Below are 21,685 nucleotides of genomic sequence, written 5' to 3'. Positions count from 1 at the left end.
TGATTCCTATGATTCTGATTAATCACAAGAGTTACAACTCTCAAACTAACTTAATTCCAACATCTAAAGATTTACTTGCAATCTAATTGGATAACATTAGAAAGCAAATAAGTACCTCATGCCAAGCAGTGCTTGGAATTGTTCTTAAAACAAAGCGCTCTGTACTTGAAACATGGAAAGGTGTTTAAAAAATAAATAGTACATTTATAAAAATTAATTCACAGAATATAGACGCCATTGGCTGGGCCAGCATTTAATTTCTCTTGATATGAATGGCTTGTTAAGGTCATTTCTGGGAGAAGTTAAGAGTCACCATATTACTCTGGTTCTGGAGTCCCATGTTGACCAGACCAGGTAAGGATAGCAGATTTCCTTCCACAGGAACCAAATGGTTTTAAAAAATAATTGCCAATTTGGCCTGATTTAATTCCAGATTTTTAAATGAATTTAAATTTTGCCATCTGCCATAATTTGAACCCATGACCTGAGAGAATTAACCTAAGGTTCTGGATTCCTAGCCCAGTGACATTACCATGATGCCATTGCATCCCCTATGATTGTGTAATGTTGTTAGAATTCAAAGTACATGTTTTCAGCCAAAACATTGGGCTTTTGGTCTGGCCATTCTTCATCACAACGTTGGTGAATGGTAGCATGTTATCAGTTACCTTTTTATTCCTGTTAAATTTGCCTCTTTTGGCTCTAAGTATTTTTTTTCTTCTTGGCCATCAAAAAAAAATTTATGCCATCAAAGGTTCTTTCTTCTTTATGGGTTCCATAATAAGTGTAGGAAGAGCAATGAAATCTCCACCAGTACTCGAATGGCTTGTCACTGACTGGAAGCCATTTGTGTGTGTGTGTGTGTGTGTGTGTGTGTGTGTGTGTGTGTGTGTGTGTGTGTGTGTGTGTTTAGTGTCATTTTTATGTCCTACTGTCATGGTGGCTGATTGAAATTACTGATTGAAGTCACCTTTTATTCACTTGTGCACAGTGCATTGGCTGTGGCCAGCCAGGTGGAGCCAATCCCCTGAACTGAAGAGATTCTAAATCCCCTGTTTTTTCTTAAAAGAACCTCCAACACTCCTGTTTGGTTTTTTTTTCATTTTTTTTCTTTTATTGCTATTACCCCCACACTACCGCCTAACTGTGTTAATGCTTATTTTTCCCCAGAACCCATGTTCTGGGGAACCCATGTTCTGTGCAGGTGTGAGACATAGTGAAAGACACAAGGCGCACAAATCTTTATTCAATTTCCACCATCGGGAAGAAAGGAAACACCCAAGTGGCCAGTGACCAGCAGTGCCCTTCACATCAAAGGGCAATGTTGCGTGATCAAACAGTGAAGGGGAAGGCAGAGATTAAATTTGTGGGTGGCACGGTGGCACAGTGGTTAGCACTGCTGCCTCACAGTGCCAGAGACCCAGGTTTGATTTCCCACCTCAGGCGACCGTGTGGAGTTTGCACATTCTCCCTGAGTCTGCGTGGGTTTCCTCCAGGTGCTCTGGTTTCCTCCCACAGTCCAAAAATGTGCAGGTTAGGTGAATTGACTATGCTAAATTGCCCATAGTGTTAGGGGCAGGGGTGAATGTAGCGGAATGGGTCTGGGTGCGTTGCACTTGGGTGGGTCGGTGTGGACTCATTGGGCCGAAGGGCCTGTTTCCACACTGTAAATAATCTAATCTAAAAAAAAGAATTGGAGGGGGAAAATAATGCACTTCATTCCCTGCAGCACCCACCTCTCCCTGAACAGCTAAATCCCCTGATTCTGTTCTTTTATTTTTCTTCTTTTTTCTTATTCTCCTATTTGTTTTTCTTTTTGTTAGAGTGAGCAGAACCTCTGACACTCCTGCTTTTTCTTTTTTTTGTTTTTTTTTCCACATGACAACCTAACTGCAGTAGTGCTTATTTTTCCCCCCCGCACCCATGTTGTGTGTGTGTGCAGGTGTGAGACACAGTGAAAGACACAAGGTGTACAAATCTTTATTCAGTTTCCACCACCAGGAAGAAAGGAAACACCCGAGTGGCCAGTGACAAGCAGTGCCCTTCACAAAAAAGGGCAATACTGTGTGATCAAACAGTGAAGGGGAGGACAGGGACTAAATCAAACTAGAGTTGGAGGGGGAAATAATACACTCCACTCCCTGCAGTGCCCACCTCTCCCTGAACAGCTAAATCCCCTGATTATGTTGGTCAGCCAGGGCTTTTGATTGACCCTGGTTAACAATTGCAATCAAGGATCTTGTAGTCACTGAGATCTACCTAGTTTCAATTACTGTACCTCTGAATTTATGAGTGATATATCAAAGCACACAGTACTACTTTCAAATAAAGAGCCCACATTATTGTTTACAAATGCTTGCATGTGATTCATACAATCATAGAATCCCTACAGCGTGGGAGCAGGCCATTCAGCCCATCAGGGTCTGCACCAACCTTCTGAGGAGCATTCCATCCAAACACACCCCCCTACTCTATCCCTGTAACCCCGCATTTCCCATTGTATTCCACGTAGCCTGCACATCCCTGAACACTATGGATAATTTACCATGGCCAATCCGCCTGCTCTGATTGCTACACGTTAGTCTAAGAGAACAGCATAGCTGCTGAACGCATAAGAAGTGTTTGGTTTGTTGAAAGATCACAATTGCTGAAATTACAAGAGACATCACTTCCAAGGGTATGAATTACTTTTTCCTTGTCAGAAGGAAACTTTACGAAGCTTGGGGAAGCAAAGTTATTTTATACAGTGGTTTAATGATCTAGTACTTCTGAACAAATATTCATACTGTACCTTAAATAAATGTCAAGATCATACTTACATTAGTGTCCTAGAATTTTGGCTAATTGTTATAGTACAACAACAATTTGCAGTTATAAAACACAATAATGTGGTAAACCACCCCAAGCTGCTTCACAGAAGCATATTTAAACAAAACTTGAAACCAAATCATGAAAGGTGATACTGGAGAAAATAACTGAAAGCTAGGTCATAAAGTCATAGAGATGTACACCACGGAAACAGACCCTTCAGTCCAACCTGTCCATGCCGACCAGATATCCCAACCCAATCTAGTCCCACATGCCAGGACCCAGCCCATATCCCTCCAAACCCTTCCTATTCATATACCCATCCAAAAGCCTTTAAAATGTTGCAATTGTACTCGTCTCTACCACTTCCTCTGGCAGCTCACTCCATACACGTACCATCCTCTGCGTGAAAAAGTTGTCCCTTAGGTCTCTTTTATACCTTTCCCCTCACACCCAAAACCTATGCCCTCTAGTTCTGGTCTCCCCCACCCGAGGGAAGAGACTCTATCTATTTATCCTATCCATGCCCTTCATGATTTTATAAATCTCGAATCAGGTCACCCCTCCGCTCTCAATGCTCCAGGGAAAACAGCCCCAGCCTATTCAACCTCTCCCTGTGGCTCAAATCCTCTAACCCTGGGCAACATCCTTGTAAATCTTTTCTGAACCCTTTCAGGTTTCACAACATGTTTCCGATAAGAAGGAGAGCAGAATTGCAAGCAATATTCCAGCAGTGACCTAACCAATGTGCTGTACAACTGCAACATGACCAGAAAGAGAGGTTTTAAGGAGCATTTTAAAGTCAGAAAGAATGGTAAAGAGACAGTGAGGTTGACCTTGGCCTTAATCCCTTGATCCCTTTTTAATACTTCAGCTATTGGAAATGTTAGGATTGCCCTAGATGGTGAGCATCTGGTTGTGATATTGCCCTGCCTGCTTAACAATGCCAGCTGTTGAAAAATGAGTTTACAGAGAGATATTGATATGTTTACTAAGTGGGCAAAAAGTTGGTAAATGGAGTACAATGTGGGAAAATGTGAAGCTATTCACGGGAGAAGAAGATAATAGAATATTATTTAAATGGAGTAAAACTGCAGAAAACTACAACACAAAGGGATTTGGGTGTGCATGTGCACAAAACTCAGAAAGTTCGCCCACAGAATGTTGCCTGGGATGAGAAGTCTCTGTTATGAGGAAAGATCAGATATGGTGGGTTTGTTTTCCTTGGAACATAGAAGACTGAAGAGAGATCTGATTGTGGTATACAAAATTATGAGAGGTATTGGCAGAGTAGATTGTGAGAATCTCTTCCCCATGACAGAGGGCATAAGTTTAAGGTGAGGACCAAATGGATTAGAGATCTGTGAAGAAAATTTTCACCCAGGGGTTGGTAGAAATATAGAATGTACTGTGTGAGAGCTTAGTAGAGATATGCTCACTATATTTAAAAAGCATCTGGATGAGTACTTAAAATGCCAGGGCATAGTAAACTATAGATCAAGGGCAGTTAAACAGGATTAGTTTAATTTGGTGTTTGTTGGTAGACATAGACATGGTGAGTTGGTGGGCATGTTTCTATACTGTATGACACTATGGCTATAGATGCAGCAGGCAATCAGGAAAGCTAATGGAACGTTGGCCCTTATTTCAAATGGGTTGGAGTATACGACTAGAGATATCTTACTGAAATTGCACAAGATGCTGGTGAGACCAGGTCTGGAGAACTGTGAGCAGTTTTGGTCCTCTTATTTAAGGAAGGATATCAGTTCAGAGATTACTAGAATGATCCCTAAGAGGGATTGTCTTATGAGCAAAGGGTCTGCTCATTAGAATCTGGAAGAATTAGAGGTGATCTCTTTCAAACATATGCTTCTTAAGGAACTTCACAGTTGTGAATGCTGAGAGGATGTTTCCCCTCATGAGAGAGTCTAAGACCAGAGGGTGTAGTCTCTGAATCAATGGACACCAACTTAAGATTGAGAAAAGGAGGAAGTTTTTCTCACTGAGTGTTGTGAGCCTTTGGAACTCCTTGCTACAGAGAGCTGTTGGGGCAGAGTCTTTCTGTACACTTAAGGCTGTGATAGATAGAATCTTGATCAATAGGAGAATCAAAGGTTATGGAGAAAAGGCAGGAAAGTGTACATGAGTAATGTTAAATCTGCCATGATCCTATTGAATGGTGGAGCAGACTTGAGAGGCTAAATGATCTGTTCCTATTTCTTATAGTCTTATGCTCTTAAGGAAGCAGGATCAGGGCAATATAGATAAGTTGTATGTAGTCCTTCTTGAATAGAAACAAAGAATCAAGCTTTCTTGTTTAAAATTATTGTGACTGGTAAGAAACTATTAATTAAACTCCTCCCAAAAGAGACCCTTATTCTGAATTCACCATTGAAAATTGATTGTAAATATGTATCTTACTCTCTGTGGGCAGACTTAAAATCATTGTCAGTGTATATGGAATTATATGACATATTCCAATCTCTGCAGAGACTGAACATTTTCCAAAAGAGATGCAAACATCTAGTCATTAACTGTGAGCATAACCCATAACCTTGCTTTGTTGAGTCTTCACTTCAAGTAATCATCCTGAGGTGCTTTCCTCAGCTTTCAGTACATTTCTTAAGTCTACCAACAGCAGTCAAGGCTGTTCCAATGATTCTTCTTTCCCCAGTCATGTCAGAGTAAGCCACCTGGAATTTTTTTAGGCAATCACAGAATACGTCTTTTGAACTCGAGATCATCTCCCTTCCCCATTCAGCTGTGATATATCACAAAGTGAAGTGGCCTTTTCTGTCTATTGACCATGCAGAAGTTCAGCTGTCTAGTTGAGATGTACATGCATTTGTAGGGAAGCAGATAACCTGATCTCAACAATACTTTCCATCGTCATCTTCCTCATGGTAATGTTAAAAATCACACACTAGATTATGGTCCAACAGGTTTATTTGGAAATACTAGCTTTCAGAGTGCTGCTTCTTCATCAGGTAGCAGTGGAACAGGATCATAAGACACAGAATTTATAGCAAAAGATAACTGTGATCTTTTGCTATAAATTCTGTGTCTTACGATCCTGATCCACAACTACTTGATGAAGGTGCAGCACTCTGAAAGCTAGTATTTCCAAATAAACCTTTTGGACTATAACCTGACGTTGTGTGATTTTTAACTTTGTCCACCCCTGTTCAACACTGGCATCTCCATATCATGATAATGTGAAACACATTAACTTTGTATCTGAACTGAAATATTCATGGTTTGCCCTTGATCCCAACTTTTATTCATCATATCTCATTAAGACTTGATTTACATTCCTGAAGGAATGAGTTTAATATGATTAGCACTTCCAATCAAATTTAATATTTGATCTTTCACTACCTTGGCATGGGTCTACTAGCCTGTTTCTCATTCATAATTGTTTTGTCATGGGTGAAACAGTATATACTCCAATCTGTGTCTTTGCAGACTTGTAAGTTAGGCAGATGGGTGGGAGATATAAGATCGGGTCTTGTAAAATGAAAGACGCAAATGTAACCATATAGTTGATCAATGGGAAACATGTGCCTATGTTTTCTGCCAGCCTTAGGGTGGGACTGTGTTGTTGTCATTGGCTGTGCATTAATTTGAAGTTGACATGTGTCATGAGCATGATGAATCTTCATGTGATTGAACAGGTGTATGTTCAATGCACAGACCTTAGGGTGCATAGATGTCAGTTGATTTACTCAGACCTGAAGCAAAGTCTTTGTTTCCTTTCCTTTCTTTCTCTGCCACATTATTAAGGTATTGGCATTCCAATATGATGTGGCTCATGGACAAGCTGTTGCCATTCTGAATGATTGGTAGCAAGAACCCATCAGTCATTAATGTCAATGCTGACTCATTTCAATGAGAACTTCACAGTGAGTTATGGAGTCATAGATCTACAGCTCAGCAAAAATCCCTTCAACCCATCATTCTACGCTGGTCAAAAGCAACACCTAACCATTCTAATCCTATTTTATAGACAATAGGTGCAGGAGTAGGCCATTCTGCCCTTCGAGCCAGCACCACCATTCATTATGATCATGGCTGATCATCCTCAATCAGTATTCTGTTCCTACCTTATCCCCATAACCCTTGATTCCACTATCCTTAGGAGCTCTATCCAACTCTTTCTTGAAAGTATCCAGAGACTTGGCCTCCACAGCCTTCTGGGGCAGAGCATTCCACACACCCACCACACTCTGGGTGAAGAAGTTTCTCCTCAATTCTGTTCTAAGTGGCCTACCCCTTATTTTTAAACTGTGTCCTCTGGTTCAGGACTCACCCATCAGTGAAAACATGCTTCCTGCCTCCAGAGTGTCCAATCCTTTATTAAGTACTTTTCTAGTACTTGACCCATAACCTTATGTTTCTTGCCTCACAAGGGTACATCTAAAAGCAGCTTAAATAATATTGGTGTTTCTGTCTCTACCACAGGCAGTGTGTTCCAGATTTCCATCACCTTCTGGGTGAAAAAGTATTCCCTCACATTCCCTCTAAACCTCTTACAGCTTACCTCAATGCTATGTTCTTAATGATTGATCCCTCCACCAAAGTGACATTTTCTTCTTTGCTTATCCTAACTTTATACATCACAATAATGATCCCTCAGTCTCCTCTGATCTCAGGAAAACAATCTTATCCAGTTTCTCTTCATAACTAAAACTCTCCAGCCCAGGCAACATCCGGGTAAATCTCCTCTGCACCCTCTTGAGTACAATCATTTCCCTCCTATAACATGGCTTTCTGAACTGCACACAGTGGTGTCTCAACCTAAGTTTTATGCATTTCCAGCATGACTTCCTTGCTCTTAAACTCGCTACCTCAGCTAATGAAATGGAGTATTCCATATGCCTTCTAAACCACTTTATCTATCTGTTCTGGTACATTAAAAGACTCGGGGACATGCATGCCAACAGTTGAGAGTGTGGTGCTGGAGAAGCACAGCAGGTCAGGCAGCATCTGAGGAGCAGGAGAATTGATGTTGATTCTACTGCTCCTCAGATGCTGCCATACGTGGTGCTTTTCCAGCACCACACTCTCAGCTCTGATCTCCAGCATCTGCAGTCTGCACATTCTCCTATGCATACCAAGATCCCTCTGATCCTTGATGCTTTCCAGAATCCTATTGTATTCCCTTGCTTTGTTTGTACTGCTCAAGTGCATCACCTCACACTTATCTGGATAGAATTCCATTTGCCACTGATCAACTCATCTACACCCTTCTGTAATCTAAGGCTATCCTCACTATTTACTATCCCACTAATTTATCATCTTATCCACAAGCTTCAAACATCCTACGTTCACGTTTAAATAGCAAGTGTTCCTTGTGGTTTCTAGTTATAAAAACACCCCTCAATGATCACCATCTGTGCCTTGCTACTCAGCCAATTCTTCAGTTGGAAATACATACTTATACTTTTGGATGATATTAAAAACTGGATGATATCAAACTGTTAGGATATTATCTGGATGGAAAAGAATTTTTAGCATGTGGTTTCATGGAAATAAGTTCAAGATTTTATTGGATTGTCCTTTGTCTGCTACTTAGAAAAAGTAAATGATTTTGGACAAAAGATGAGCAAAGCTTTTAGGGAGATATGATATGGAATTTAATATATGTAATTGTTGAAAAAATTGGCTTTGAAAAGAATTGGGGCCTCTTTGCTAATGATTACCTAGCAAACCTTTCTAGGTTTGACATTTTTTTCCATTTAAGGGAGAAATCCTCATAAGTGACAAATATCTCTCTATCTCTCAAAAGATATTTTTGGAACCTCAATAAGTTTAAAAATATCAATATTTTCGACTACCTCATAACCTCTGAGAAGTTGACCATTAGAATAATCCCTGGGAAGAAGGCTTGTCATATTTCAACTTCATTTAAAGTGTGAATTTTGCTTTATAACAATTGGATTATCATCGAGGAGAAAGTGAGGACTGCAGATGCTGGAGATCAGAGCTGAAAATGTGTTGCTGGAAGAAGGGCTTATGCCCGAAACATCAATTCTCCTGTTCCTTGGATGCTGCCTGACCTGCTGCGCTTTTCCAGCAACACATTTTTAACAGTTGGATTATCTCAAGTTCATTGAAGAAGCCTGTGAAAGTCTTTTTTTCCCTCTGGTATGGAAGTAGACGAATTAGTTACTTTTGAGATTGAATGAAATCATTGGTAAACGTGCAATTGTGGAGTACTATAAGTTGATAACCAGCATATTCCTCTTGTTGCAGGTGTAGCAAATGTCTATCACATTTTCTTGGCCAGAACATTGGTCATTTGAAAATTGAGACAGCAGGTCCTGTTTGGGAAGGTAGTCTTCAGACATTAGACAGTCCATTAAATTTGAGGTTGCAGGAGTTTTGGCTAAACACTTGTGAGCCGACTTGAAGGAGGACGTTAGTATTTACTTAAATATTTTTCATTGAATTTAGAGAGTGCAGTGGAGCCATTGTTGATGGAGTTCTCTAGCACTCCCATGAGTTGCTGATACATGGTCCAGTGGTGGCACAAAGGTTCAGTGATTAGCGCTTCTGCCTCACAGTGCCAAGGACCTGGGTTTGATTCCATCCTTGGGTGAATTTCTATGTGGAGTTATCACATTCTCCCTGTGTCTGCATGGCTTTCCTCTCACAGTCCAAAGATGTGCAAATTAGGCGGACTGGCCATGGGAAATGCAGAGTTGTGGGGATAGAAAGGGGGGTAGGCTGAATCTTGATTGGATGCTGTATGCAATGTCGGTGTGGACTTGATGGGCTGAATGGCCTGCTTCCACACTGTAGGGATTCTATGATAACTTGACTTGCAGAGGTCTTTGTTGACATTTCTAATAACTTGTGAAAGGCTAAGCTGGAACAATTCATCTAATATTAGGTCTGCTACAGAGTCCTGATTCAGCCAGTCAATCAAACCACTCAATTTAAAGTGCTTGTCATGTAAGTAAGGAAGATAAAGTTCAGTAAGCTTTCCAGAAATGTTTCACAAAAACACAGGAAATGGGAACAGGATTCAACCCGAGGCCCCATCGGGACTGCCCTGTCATCTGTGGCTTCAATTCCAATTTCCTGTCTGCTCCAGTCCAGTTTCAAATGTATTTAATGACAGAATGTTTTCATCCGCAGGATATAATTTTCAAAAGGTTTGCCACAGTTAAAGAAATTTCTTCTCATCTTAGTCCTCCGTGATTGGCCCATTATTTTGAGATTGTACCACCTTTCTTTAGGTTCCTCAAACATGACATCAATGTTTGAATGCCCCTGTTAAGCCCATTTCAAAGTTGTGTTTGTTTTAATGAAACCAGTTTTCACACTTCTAAACTCTAAAGAAAATAGGTGTGACGTACTGAGCATCTCATCATAGGATAACTCTTCTGTCCCATGCAAGAATTTACTGCAGCTTTGCTATTCCACTTCCAATACTTAAATATCTTTCCTTAAATACTGGGCAAAACTACACAGTATAGTCCAAAGGCAGCCTCACTAAAAACCTGTAAAATTGTCGACCTAGATATTCCTGTATTACAATTGCCTTACCCACATAATTTGCCTTCCTAACTGCTTGCATTATCTGAATGCTAACTTCCCAAGTTCCTTGAATGAGAACAATAGCTTTTGTTTTGAACATCATGTAAACAGAAAGCCACATATAACAAGGTTGCTACAGTTCATACTGAACAGCATTGCCAGGACTGATCCCAACATAATTGCAAGATTTGAGGGGAAGAGTGAAATTGGTCTTGGTCAACAATGTGAAACAGTGTGATAGTTCATTCATATTTTGTTGCAATCTTACCCTATGCTCACTTTTATTGAATTCTCTGCTCCAGATTGCTAAGATTTTTAGCAGATATGTTATGGAACAACAGCAATGTATCTTTTTCAGCCACTTTGGCCATTGGAGAAATGTGAAATAAAAATGGGATATTCTGGAAATTTTCAACAAGCATGGGAAACAGACTTTACACTTCAGGTCAGGGAGCTTTCATTAGAAACTCTTTCAAAGGAATTTGTGCTATTTTGTTTTATCACACAGCATTCCAATACTATTAAATAGAAGTGTCTGTGTTGTAATTTGCTAATCAATTTGAAGTGGCTGTAGCACTGTTCCATGTAGCCGGAGACTTGATAAATTTGCTTGCTTAGCCAACCATAACTAATTGCTGAATCTGGCACACGCCACAGAAATTCTACCAGTAGATATTTGAAAACGAATATACACTTGTTTTTTTTTCAAAAATGTCAAATAGATTTAATATCTTACATGTGAAAAGATCAATGTTGGTTACATTCTGAGGTTTGAAAGGTAATTATGTTTTTGGGTTGTGTCTTTAAATTTGGTGTAAATGAAGCAGGCCATATATCCTGTTCTGCCTTGCGCCATAAGCTGAGTTGGTTTTGAAATAAGTCCATGAAGGCCAATATCCCATCACCAATTCGCCCTTTATTTACACGTGTATGGTACATAACACTGACCCAGCTAACTTAGAGCAGGTTCTGAGAGTGTACAGAACCAGAGTGTACAGCTGTCAGAGGGCAGTTAAGAGTGAGCCACTTTAGTGTGGGTCTGAAGTCACAATGTAGGCCAGACCAGGTAAGGATGGCAGTTTCTTTCCTCGAAGGGCATTAATGAACCAGATGGGGTTTTTCTGACAATCGGCAATGGTTTCACAGTCACCATTAGACTCTTAATTCCTTGTTTTAAATTGAATTCAAATTTCACCATCTGCCATGGTGGGATTTGATCCCCAGTCCCAGGAACATTACCCTGGGTCTCTGTAATAGCAGTCCAGCAATAATACCACTCAGCGACCATATGCCAATGAATGAATTGTAAGCAGAAGTTCTGTTTGATCAGCAGAGAGAAAAAAAACTGCCTGACTTTGTGAGGTACCATAGCTGTATGAGGAAGGTAGATGATCACTTGTGACAGAAGAGAGGTATCCTCTGCCCTCTTGAAAAAATAGGTCCAAGAGAACAAAGAACAAAGAATAAAGAAGATTACAGCGATGGAACAGGCTCCTTGGCCCTCATAGCTGCGATGATCCATATCCTCAACTAAATCCACTGTCTATTTTCTAAAGGTCTGTATCTCAAATGATGCTATCATTCCCATCTCTATCACCTCCACTGGCAATGCACTCCAGGCACCCAAGACCCTCTGCATAAAGAACTTACCACATATATCTTCCCTAAACTTTCCCTCTCTCACTTTGAACTCGTGACCCCTAGTAATTGAGTCTTCCAGTCTGGGAAAAAAAGTTTCTTGATATCCACCCTGTCTACACCTCTCACAATTTTGTAGGCCTCAATTATGTTGCTGATTTCTGCTTTTTTCCACAAATCCGGACGACACAACTTTTCGGTTCAACAACAGTAGCTTTATTATCGGACAGCCACGAGAGATTCAAAGCATCACTAAAGTAGCTGAGTGCCTACTTGTAGCGACTCTTCTTCATGAATCTCTGCCTTACACTCAGAGACAGTATATTTTATAGGAATTGAACAAAGACTTATCAGTCACATGGATGATTGACATCACATAACTCAACGTACACAATTATGATTTTACAAAACCTGATGAATGTGGATGTCCTGAAATAATGTGAGAATGGTCAACAGAAACCGATTATTGTATCTTCCATGATTATGTGTTAATGGAAAGGAATTAAGGCAGAAAGGTTTTGCCTGCAACAAATGGGGAACTCAGATACCTATGCTAATGGAGATGAGGTAACGGGGGGATTCACATACCTATATTAATATGGAGGGGAAGAGAGACAATGGGAGAGGGAGGCAGTTGACTTGGTTGGGGCCAGGGCTATTAGTCTTGTCTGGAAAGGACAAAGATCTTGTCTAGGCTTCCTTGGGCGACAGCCACATGTGTGGATTGAAAGAGTGCAGGCTTTCAGTTGCTGTTGCAGTAAGTTTTTTTTTGGTAGTGGGATTTTTAACCCTAATGTGCCCTGGAAGAGAAGTAAAGCATGGAAATGATCCCCCTGTGACATTTTAACTTCCTCAATGTTCCCACTCAACCACTTTCTTTCCATTGAAAATAGAACATAGAATATAGAACATTACAGCGCTGTACAGGCCCTTCAGCCCTCGATGTTGCGCTGACCTGTCATACCAATCTAAAGCCCATCTAACCTACACTATTCCATGTATATCCATATGCTTGCCCAATGACGACTTAAATGTACTTAAAGTTGGCGAATCTACTACCATTGAAGGCAAAGCATTCCATACCCTTACTACTCTCTGAGTAAAGAAACTACCTCTGACATCTGTCCTATATCTATCACCTCTCAATTTAAAGCTATGTCCCCTCGTGCTAGCCATCACCATACTTGGAAAAAGGCTCTCCCTGTCCACCCTATCTAACCATCTGATTATCTGATATGTCTCTATTAAGTCACCTCTCAACCTTCTTCTCTCTAATGAAAACAGCCTCAAGTCCCTCAGCCTTTCCTCGTAAGACCTTCCCTCCATACCAGGCAACGTCCTAGTAAATCTCCTCTGTACCCTTTCCAAAGCTTCCACATCCTTCTTATAATGCGGTGACCAAAACTGTACACAATACTCCAAATGCGGACACACTAGAGTTTTGTACAGCTGCAGCATAACCTATGGTTCCGGAACTCGATCGCTCTATTAATAAAAGCTAAAACACTGTATGCCTTCTTAACAACCCTGTCAACCTGAGTGGCAACTTTCAAGGATCTGTGTACATGGACACTGAGATCTCTCTGCTCATCTACACTACCAAGAATCTTACCATTAGCCCAGTACTTTGCACTCCGGTTACTCTGACCAAAGTGAATCACCTCACGCTTGTCCACATTAAACTCCGTTTGCCACCTCTCAGCCCAGCTCTGCAGCTTATCTATGTCTCTCTGTAACCTACAACATCCTTTGTCACTATCCACAACTCCACCTTCTGTCTTCTTTCAGCAAGCCAATTACTGATCCAAACTGCTATATCTCCCACAATCCCATTCTTCCGCATTTTGTACAATAGCCTACTATGGGGAACCTTATCGAACGCCTTGCTGAAACACCACATCAACCAGTTTACTCTCATCTACCTGTTTGGTCACCTTCTCAAAGAACTCAATAAGGTTTGTGAGGCACGACCTACCCTTCACAAAACCATGCTGACTATCCCTAATCAAATTATTCTTTTCTAGATGATGATAAATCCTATATCTTGTAATCTTTTCCAGCACTTTACTAATAACTGAAGTAAGGCTCACTGGTCTATAATTACCTGGGGTGTCTCTACTCCCTTCTTGAACAGGGGAACCACATTTGCTATCCTCCAGTCTTCTGGCACTATTCCTGTAGACAATGATGATTTAAAGATCAATGCCAAAGGCTCCGCAATCTCCTCCCTGGCTTCCCAGAGGATCCTAGGATAAATCCCATCCGGCCCAGGGGACTTATCTATTTTCACACTCTGCAGGATTTCTAATACCTCTTCCTTGTGAACCTCAATCCCACTTAGTCTAGTAGCCTGTATCTCAGTAATCACCTCGACAACATTGTCATTTTCTAGAGTAAATACTGTCGAAAAGTATTCATTAAGTGCTTCCCCTATCTCCTCTGATTCCACACACAACTTCCCACTACTATCCTTGATTGGCTCTAATCTTACTCTCGTCATTCTTTTATTCCTTAAATACCTATAGAAAGCCTTAGGGTTTACCCTGATCCTATCCACCAACAACTTCCCATGTCTCCGCCTGGCTCTTCTGAACTCTCTCTTTAGGTTTTTCCTGGCTACCTTGTAACCCTCAAGCGCCCTAAATGAGCCTTCACATCTCATCCTAACATAAGCCTCCTTCTTCCTCTTGACCAGAGATTCCACTTCCTTCATAAACCACAGCTTCCGCGCTCTACAGCTTCCTTCCTGCCTGACAGGTACATACTTACCTAGGACACACAGGAGCTTTTCCTTGAATAAGCTCCACATTTCTAATGTGCCCATCCCCTGCAGTTTCCTTCCCCATCCTATGCTTCCTAAATCTTGCCTAATTGCATCGTAATTGCCTTTCCCCCAGCTGTAACTCTTGCCCAGTGGTATACACCTATCCTTTTCTATCACTAAAGTAAACATAATAGAATTGTGATCGCTATCACCAAAGTGCTCACCTACTTCCAAGTCTAACACCTGGCCGGGCTCATTACCCAGTACCAAATCTAATGTGGCCTCGCCCCTTGTTGGCCTGTCTACATACTGTATCAGGAAGCCCTCCTGCACACACTGGACAAAAACTGATCCATCTATAGTACTCGTACTATAGTGTTCACAGTCAAGATTTGGAAAGTTGAAGTCCCCCATGACACTACCCTGTCTCTCTCACTCCTATCGAGAATCATCTTTGCTATCCTTTCCTCTACATCTCTGGAACTATTCAGAGGCCTATAGAAAACCCCCAACAGGGTGACCTCTCCTTTCCTGTTTCTAACCTCAGCCAATACTACCTCAGTTGACAGGTCCCCAAACATCCTTTCTGCCACTGTAATACTGTCCTTGACCAACAATGCCACACCTCCCCCTCTTTTACCATCTTCTCTGTTCTTACTGAAGCATCTAAATCCTGGAACCTGCAACAACCATTCCTGTCCCTGCTCTATCCATGTCTCTGAAGTGGCCTCAACATCGAAGTCCCAGGTACCAACCCAAGCTGCAAGTACACCCACCTTATTCCGGATGCTCCTGGCGTTGAAGTAGACACACTTCAAACCAACTTCTTGCTTACCGGTGCCATCTTGCGTCCCTGAAACTTGATTTCAGACCTCCCTACTCTCAACCTTTTCTACACTTGAACTACAATTTTGGTTCCTATTCCTCTGCTGGATTAGTTTAAACCCACCCCAGTAACCTTAGTGAAATCCCCCCCCAGGATATTGGTAACCCTCTGGTTCAGATGAAGACCATCCTGCTTGTAGAGGTCCCACCTACCCCACAAAGAGCTCCAATTATCCAAGAATCCAAAACCCTCCCTCCTGCACCATCCGTGTAGCCACGTGTTCAACTCCTCTCTCTTCCTATTCCTTGCCTCACTAGCATGTGGCATGGGCAACAAACCAGAGACAACAACTCTGTTCGTCCTAGCTCTAAGCTTCCATCCTAGCTGCCTGAATTTCTGCCTTAAATCCCCATCTCTCTTCCTACTTATGTCGTTGGTGCCTATGTGGACCACGACTTGGGGCTGCTCCCCCTCCCCCTTAAGGATCCCAAAAACAACAATCTGAAACATCATGAACCCTGGGACCTGGGAGGCAACACACCAACTGTGAGTCTCTCTCGTCCCCACAGAACGTCCTATCTGTCCTCCTAACTATGGAGTCTCCAATGACCACTGCTCTGCCCCTCTTCTCCTTCCCTTCTGAACAGCAGGGACAGACTCTGTGCCAGAGCCCTGTACCCCACTACTTTCCCCTGGTAAGTCGTCCCCCCAACAGTATCCAAAACAGTATACTTATTTTTGAGGGGAATGGCCACAGGGGATCCCTGCACTGCCTGTCGGTTCCCTTTCCGTCCCCTGACTGTAACCCATTTGCCTTTTTCTTGTACCTCCCTGTAACTCCTCTCAATAACTCCATCTGCCTCCCAAATGATCCGCAGTTCATCCAGCTCCAACTCCAGTTCCCTCACGCAGTTTTTGAGGAGCTGGAGTTGGGTGCACTTCCCGCAGGTGTAGTCAGCAGGGACACTAGTGGTGGCCCTTACCTCCCGCATTTTGCAAGAGGAACATTCAACTGCCCTCACCTCCATTCCCACAATTCTAAATTCCCAAAGAGACTGTTGAAAAAATAAGGAATAAAACATAAACTCGTTACCTTACCAATCTGGTGCACAGAACCCTTTTTTTAGGTTAGAGGAGGAAGATGGGTGGGAAACACTACCTGAGTAGTGTTTCAGGTAACGCAACCACACAAATATATGACTTCCCAGAAATCCTTTGCTCCTCCCTCGCACCTCTCGGCAAGTGGAGGCCCGACTTCCGAGGTAAGTCCCTTTGAATGCTGGAAAACTCACCCTTCCCGGCAGCCGTCACTTCACCACTCCTTTCCTCACCGCTCATAGTCCTAACCTACTCAATTTCGCCTTATAGCTAGCACCCTCCATACCAGGCAACATCCTGGTGAATGTCCTCTGCACCCTCCCCAAAGCATCCACATCCTTTTGGTAATATGGCGACCAGACCTTGTACTCAATACCTTGTCCGATGAAGGAAAACAAGCCATATGCCTTCTTGACCACTCTACTGACCTGCGTTGCTGCCTTCAGGGAACAATGGACCTGAGCAGACAGATATCTCTGTACATCAATTTTCCCCAGGATTTTTCCATTTACTTTATAGTTCACTCTTGAATTGCATCTTCCAAAATGCACCCCCTTGCATTTGTCTGGATTGAACTCCATCTGCCATTTCTCTGCCCAACTCTTCCAATCTATCTATATTTTGCTGCATTCTCTGACAGTCCTCTTCACTATCTGCTACTCCACCAATCTTGGTGTCATCTGCAAATTTGTGAAAGAGGCAACATACACCTTCCTCCAAATCATTTATGTAAGAGATTTACTCTGACATGACCGATGAAAGAAGAATCATTGGAACAAGCTTTACGGCTGTTAGTGGATTTAAGAAACACTTTAAAAAGTGAGGAAAACGCTTGAGGACAGTCACTCAACGTGATGCCTCAAGATAGGAAGGATATGGGACATTCTTACAACTAATAACTAGATGTTTGAATTGATTTAGTAAAATTATCATACTCTGCAGCGATTGGAACATGTCATATGTTCCATAGACACTGGCAGCATTTTTTAATCTGTTCATATATAAGATATATATTTTTTGTTCACCTTTTAATGGTTAATTCAGAACAAAGATCTCGTCAGGAGGGCATTGGGATGATTTTATTTAATAATTTAATTCCAGTTTCAATTTTTAAAAATTATTTCATTCCTTGTTTCTGTTCAAGAAGACGACAGTAGTCACAACCACCTGATAAAGAAACAGCAATCTGAAAGATAGTGCCTCCAAATAAACCCGTTGGACTATTACCGGGTGTTGTGTGATTTTTAATTTTGTAAGAAAGAATAACCAAGCAGAATTTGGTAATGCTTAGAACCATGCATTATTGTTTGTTTTACCATTTTCTTGAATTGTTAACTCTGCTTTCTTCCCACAGGTGCTGCCAGACTCCAAGCTTCACCAGCCATTTCTGTTTTTGTTTTGGATCTTCAGCATCTGCAGTTCTTTATTCTGTTTGAGGTATTTGCCTCAGTTGGTATCCTACCTTCTGCTTCTAACCCACTGAGGCAACTATGATAACAAGTTACTTCTTGGTCCTCATATCCACAAACAACATCACATCGTTAAGCAGAATGAAGCAATTAAGGCTATCTCTCAATTTGGTCACTTGATTGAGACTCCTTTTGTCTCTAAACATCAGATAACATCAATATCTCAGAAAAACATTTGGTTAAAATTGTTCAGCCAACAGAGAAGAAGAAATTCAAAAGTTGAGACAGCGTGTCTGTTATATCCTGTGATATAATGTCATTCACATCCCATGGTTAAGGTTACTGGCATTATGCTTAGTCATTACTCAAAGTTTGCTATTAATAGTTTTAATAGCTTTACTACATTAATTGAAATATGTAATCAACAAATTAGGGAACCGAACATGTACCTTAGATATAAATAGTTTAAGAATTAGTTGTTGGACGCCACTAAGGTTACTTCCTTTGCAATGCTGGAAGTTAGGGTATCTTTTAAACCCGTATGCTTTTAGTATTCCATATTTAGTATTCTCTATATAGCATGAAACCTCATTTAACTGTGTAATGATAGAAAGTAATGTTCCACATATGTCAACAAAAGATTTGTCAGGTACAATACTACACTTTTATAAGTGCAGTGCTTCCAAAAATAAGAAGTTGTTATTCTTTGAAGGAATGAGAATGATCCTTCAGTTGGAGGTGGGCAAAGAGATAATGATCATCCAACGTTATAATAGTCCCACGTTCATTGCTCAAAAGCATTTTGATCATTAATTGACATAACCAAACTTATAATCCCTTGGAAATAGAATATAATTGACTACGAGGCTGTCTTTATTGAACAGTTGTCATCAGGCCATTCTCATTAGCCTGCCCTTATCAGGTGGTCCTCAGTGGACTGTCTTTTCCAGATGGAAATGAATCAAAGAGAAGGAGGAAAACCCAGGGAAAAGTTCTTTAACACTTCAACTGGCAATGCTGCTTTCACAATTTTAATGAAATCCACACAATCTATGCCAACAGCCTGTTCATCCGCTGGCATCAGTGGACAATCTCCAGTTGTCTTGGTTGTGTACTTTTCTGTATATAATTAACCAATTTATCATTTCTAAACCATTGCTTCTTCACAAATTCAATAAATTATTGAAAAATTGTTACAGATTGTTGACTGCCTGTATTTGACATCCGTGATCATGAAAGCACTTCCCTGGTGAAAATCAACAAAGTGTACTAACAGTGATGTTATGGATTTTGCTCCAAGGACATAGTGGCATTTACATCTATCTCCTGTTCTTCACCTTCCAGGTGTTAGATCTTGTGGGTTTAGAGGGTGTAGTTATGAGGAGCATTGTTAAGTTGTTACAGTAGTTTGGTTCTCACTGCTACCTCTGTGAACTAAGGGTAGGAGAAATGATTGTTGACGGTGTTCGACTAAAGTTTCAATCACATGAACTGTTTTGTCCTAGATGGTATTGAGTTTCTTGAGTGTTGTGGAAGCTGCGCCCTTCTGCCCAAGGCACCTCAGAATTCTGCTTTTGTTCTCCATTTTGGTAACATTCTACCTTTTTATCCTCCTTGTCAAAGCCCTACCACCCTTTCACTATTTACTATCTCTTGCCTTCCATTTTATTATAAACTGGGATGTGGACTATATGATTGATGGACTACAGTGGTTCAGGAAGGCAACTCAACACCATCTTCCTATGGGGCTTGCAGGATGGACAATAACTGTTTGCCCAGCCAGTGCCATCTACATCCTGCAAATGAATAATAATAAAATTAATTAATGTCATTTATTGCAGATTTGGGTTTTTAGATTTTGAATTAGTAACATGAGGCATTTCTACATACCTGCAGTTAATTGTTACTTTGTAATTGTTTCTGTAGCTTTTTCTTTTAAAAACTGATTTTGAAGCCAAGCTTGAGAATTAATGATGTTTGTACACCAATTAAGGATTTTTCCCTACCTTAGATTATTTTGCAACACAGCCAAGTAAATAATAATTCCTCAACATTTGTTAGGGCTTTCTGCAATGCTTTTTAAAGCTTTAGCGAAACACCCATAGCTTAGAGAGAGAAGGAGAGAAAGATGTTTTTCTTCTTTGTTTTACATTGAGTTGTGAGCTGTCTTGCAAGTGCTTGAATAAAGATAATTGTCTAGAGCAGTGTTCCACAGAAGGGAAGGCTAAATTGCAATTAGATTACCTTGGAGTAAAGAGTTAGTGTTAATCACAGACTAGAAGTGTTTGGATGAAGCAATGAAATGGTTACTTAAAGCTGAGTAGGTTTAAGCTTGTGAATAACTGCTTCAGGGAGAGACTATCCATTATCTACCTTCTCCCCACCCCTACCCTCCTCTCATTTATCTCTCCACTCTGCAGGCTCCCTGCCTCTATTCCTGACGAAGGGCTTTTGCCTGAAACATTAATTTTCCTGCTCCTTGGATGCTGCCTGACCTGCTTTGCTTTTCCAGCACCACTCTAATCCAGACTCTGGTTTCCAGCATCTGCAGTCCTTGTTTTTGCCTATCTGCAGTTCTAGCCTACTTAAGTGACTTAAACTTATCAAGCTTTCAGTTACAGTGACTCTAGTGTGAATATTGTGTGAGTAGTGTTTTTGGTACATGACAAGGTGTGTTTTGGATATTATACAAAAGGATTTTTATTATTTTCAAATTATAAAGGAATGTTTTCTGATTAATGACACTATACATTTACTTTGACCTTAAAGTTTTTAAAATTTGTCTTAAAAGTTTAATTTATTCTAGTCTATCTTAGTTTTTTGTTAATAAACTTCTGTTTTAATGTGAAAACAAAATCTGGAGGATTGCATGTTTGTGTTTCAGCAAGAAACCACTCCGTTAAATTCAAAGTAAAACAAAATATGATCTATGTAGCCAGGGTCTCAGTCTTGGATCTGACTTGTCCATTAATAATAGATTCTGAGATCAGAACACAAGCCTTCACTTTTGGTTCTGTTTTCATCTTTCCTTCCCCTTCACTTTAACAAGATCATGGTTGCATTTTGTGTTTCAGTGCTACAATTGCATTTATTCCCAATCACCTTTGATTCCCTTGCTTAACAAGAAGCTATCCATCGCCACCTTTAAAATATTCAATGGTCCAGCCACTATTATCTCCTGGAGCAGAGAATTCCAAAACTGGATAATGTTCTTACAGAAAAACAAAGTCTCCTCATTCAGTACAAAAAACGCGCAAATCCGAATGATTAAGGAGTAATTCCTAGTTTTGGATTCACCCATAAAAGAAATATCTTTTCCACATTAGCTTCATCAAGAACATTCAGAATTGTTTATGGGCAAAAGTGAGGACTGCAGATGCTGGAAACCAGAATCTAGATTAGAGTGGTGCTGGAAAAGCACAGCAAGTCAGACAGCAACCTCAATGTGGACTTCACCAATTTCCTCATTTCCCCTCCCCCCCAACTTACCCCAGTTCCAACCTTCCAGCTCAACACTGTCCTCATGACCTGTCCTACCTGCCAATCTCCCTTTCCACCTATCTGCTCTACCTACCCCTCTGACCTATCACCTCCATC

At 40.9% G+C, this 21,685-nt stretch overlaps 1 long non-coding RNA gene across 1 annotated transcript in view; it reads left to right on the top strand.

Annotated features, from left to right (window-relative positions):
- LOC140481805 (uncharacterized) overlaps nt 1-19,179 on the top strand; it is a 135,718-nt gene extending 116,539 nt beyond the window's left edge. Inside the window, exon 3 of the long non-coding RNA XR_011961610.1 lies at nt 18,034-19,179. This is a non-coding gene — a long non-coding RNA (uncharacterized lncRNA). The remainder of the gene's footprint in view (nt 1-18,033) is intronic.
- Nucleotides 19,180-21,685: the final 2,506 nt, after the last annotated feature.

Source organism: Chiloscyllium punctatum, chromosome 10 (genome assembly GCF_047496795.1).
Source record: "Chiloscyllium punctatum isolate Juve2018m chromosome 10, sChiPun1.3, whole genome shotgun sequence".
NCBI lineage: Eukaryota > Metazoa > Chordata > Chondrichthyes > Orectolobiformes > Hemiscylliidae > Chiloscyllium > Chiloscyllium punctatum.
This window is presented reverse-complemented; position numbering and strand designations above follow the sequence as displayed.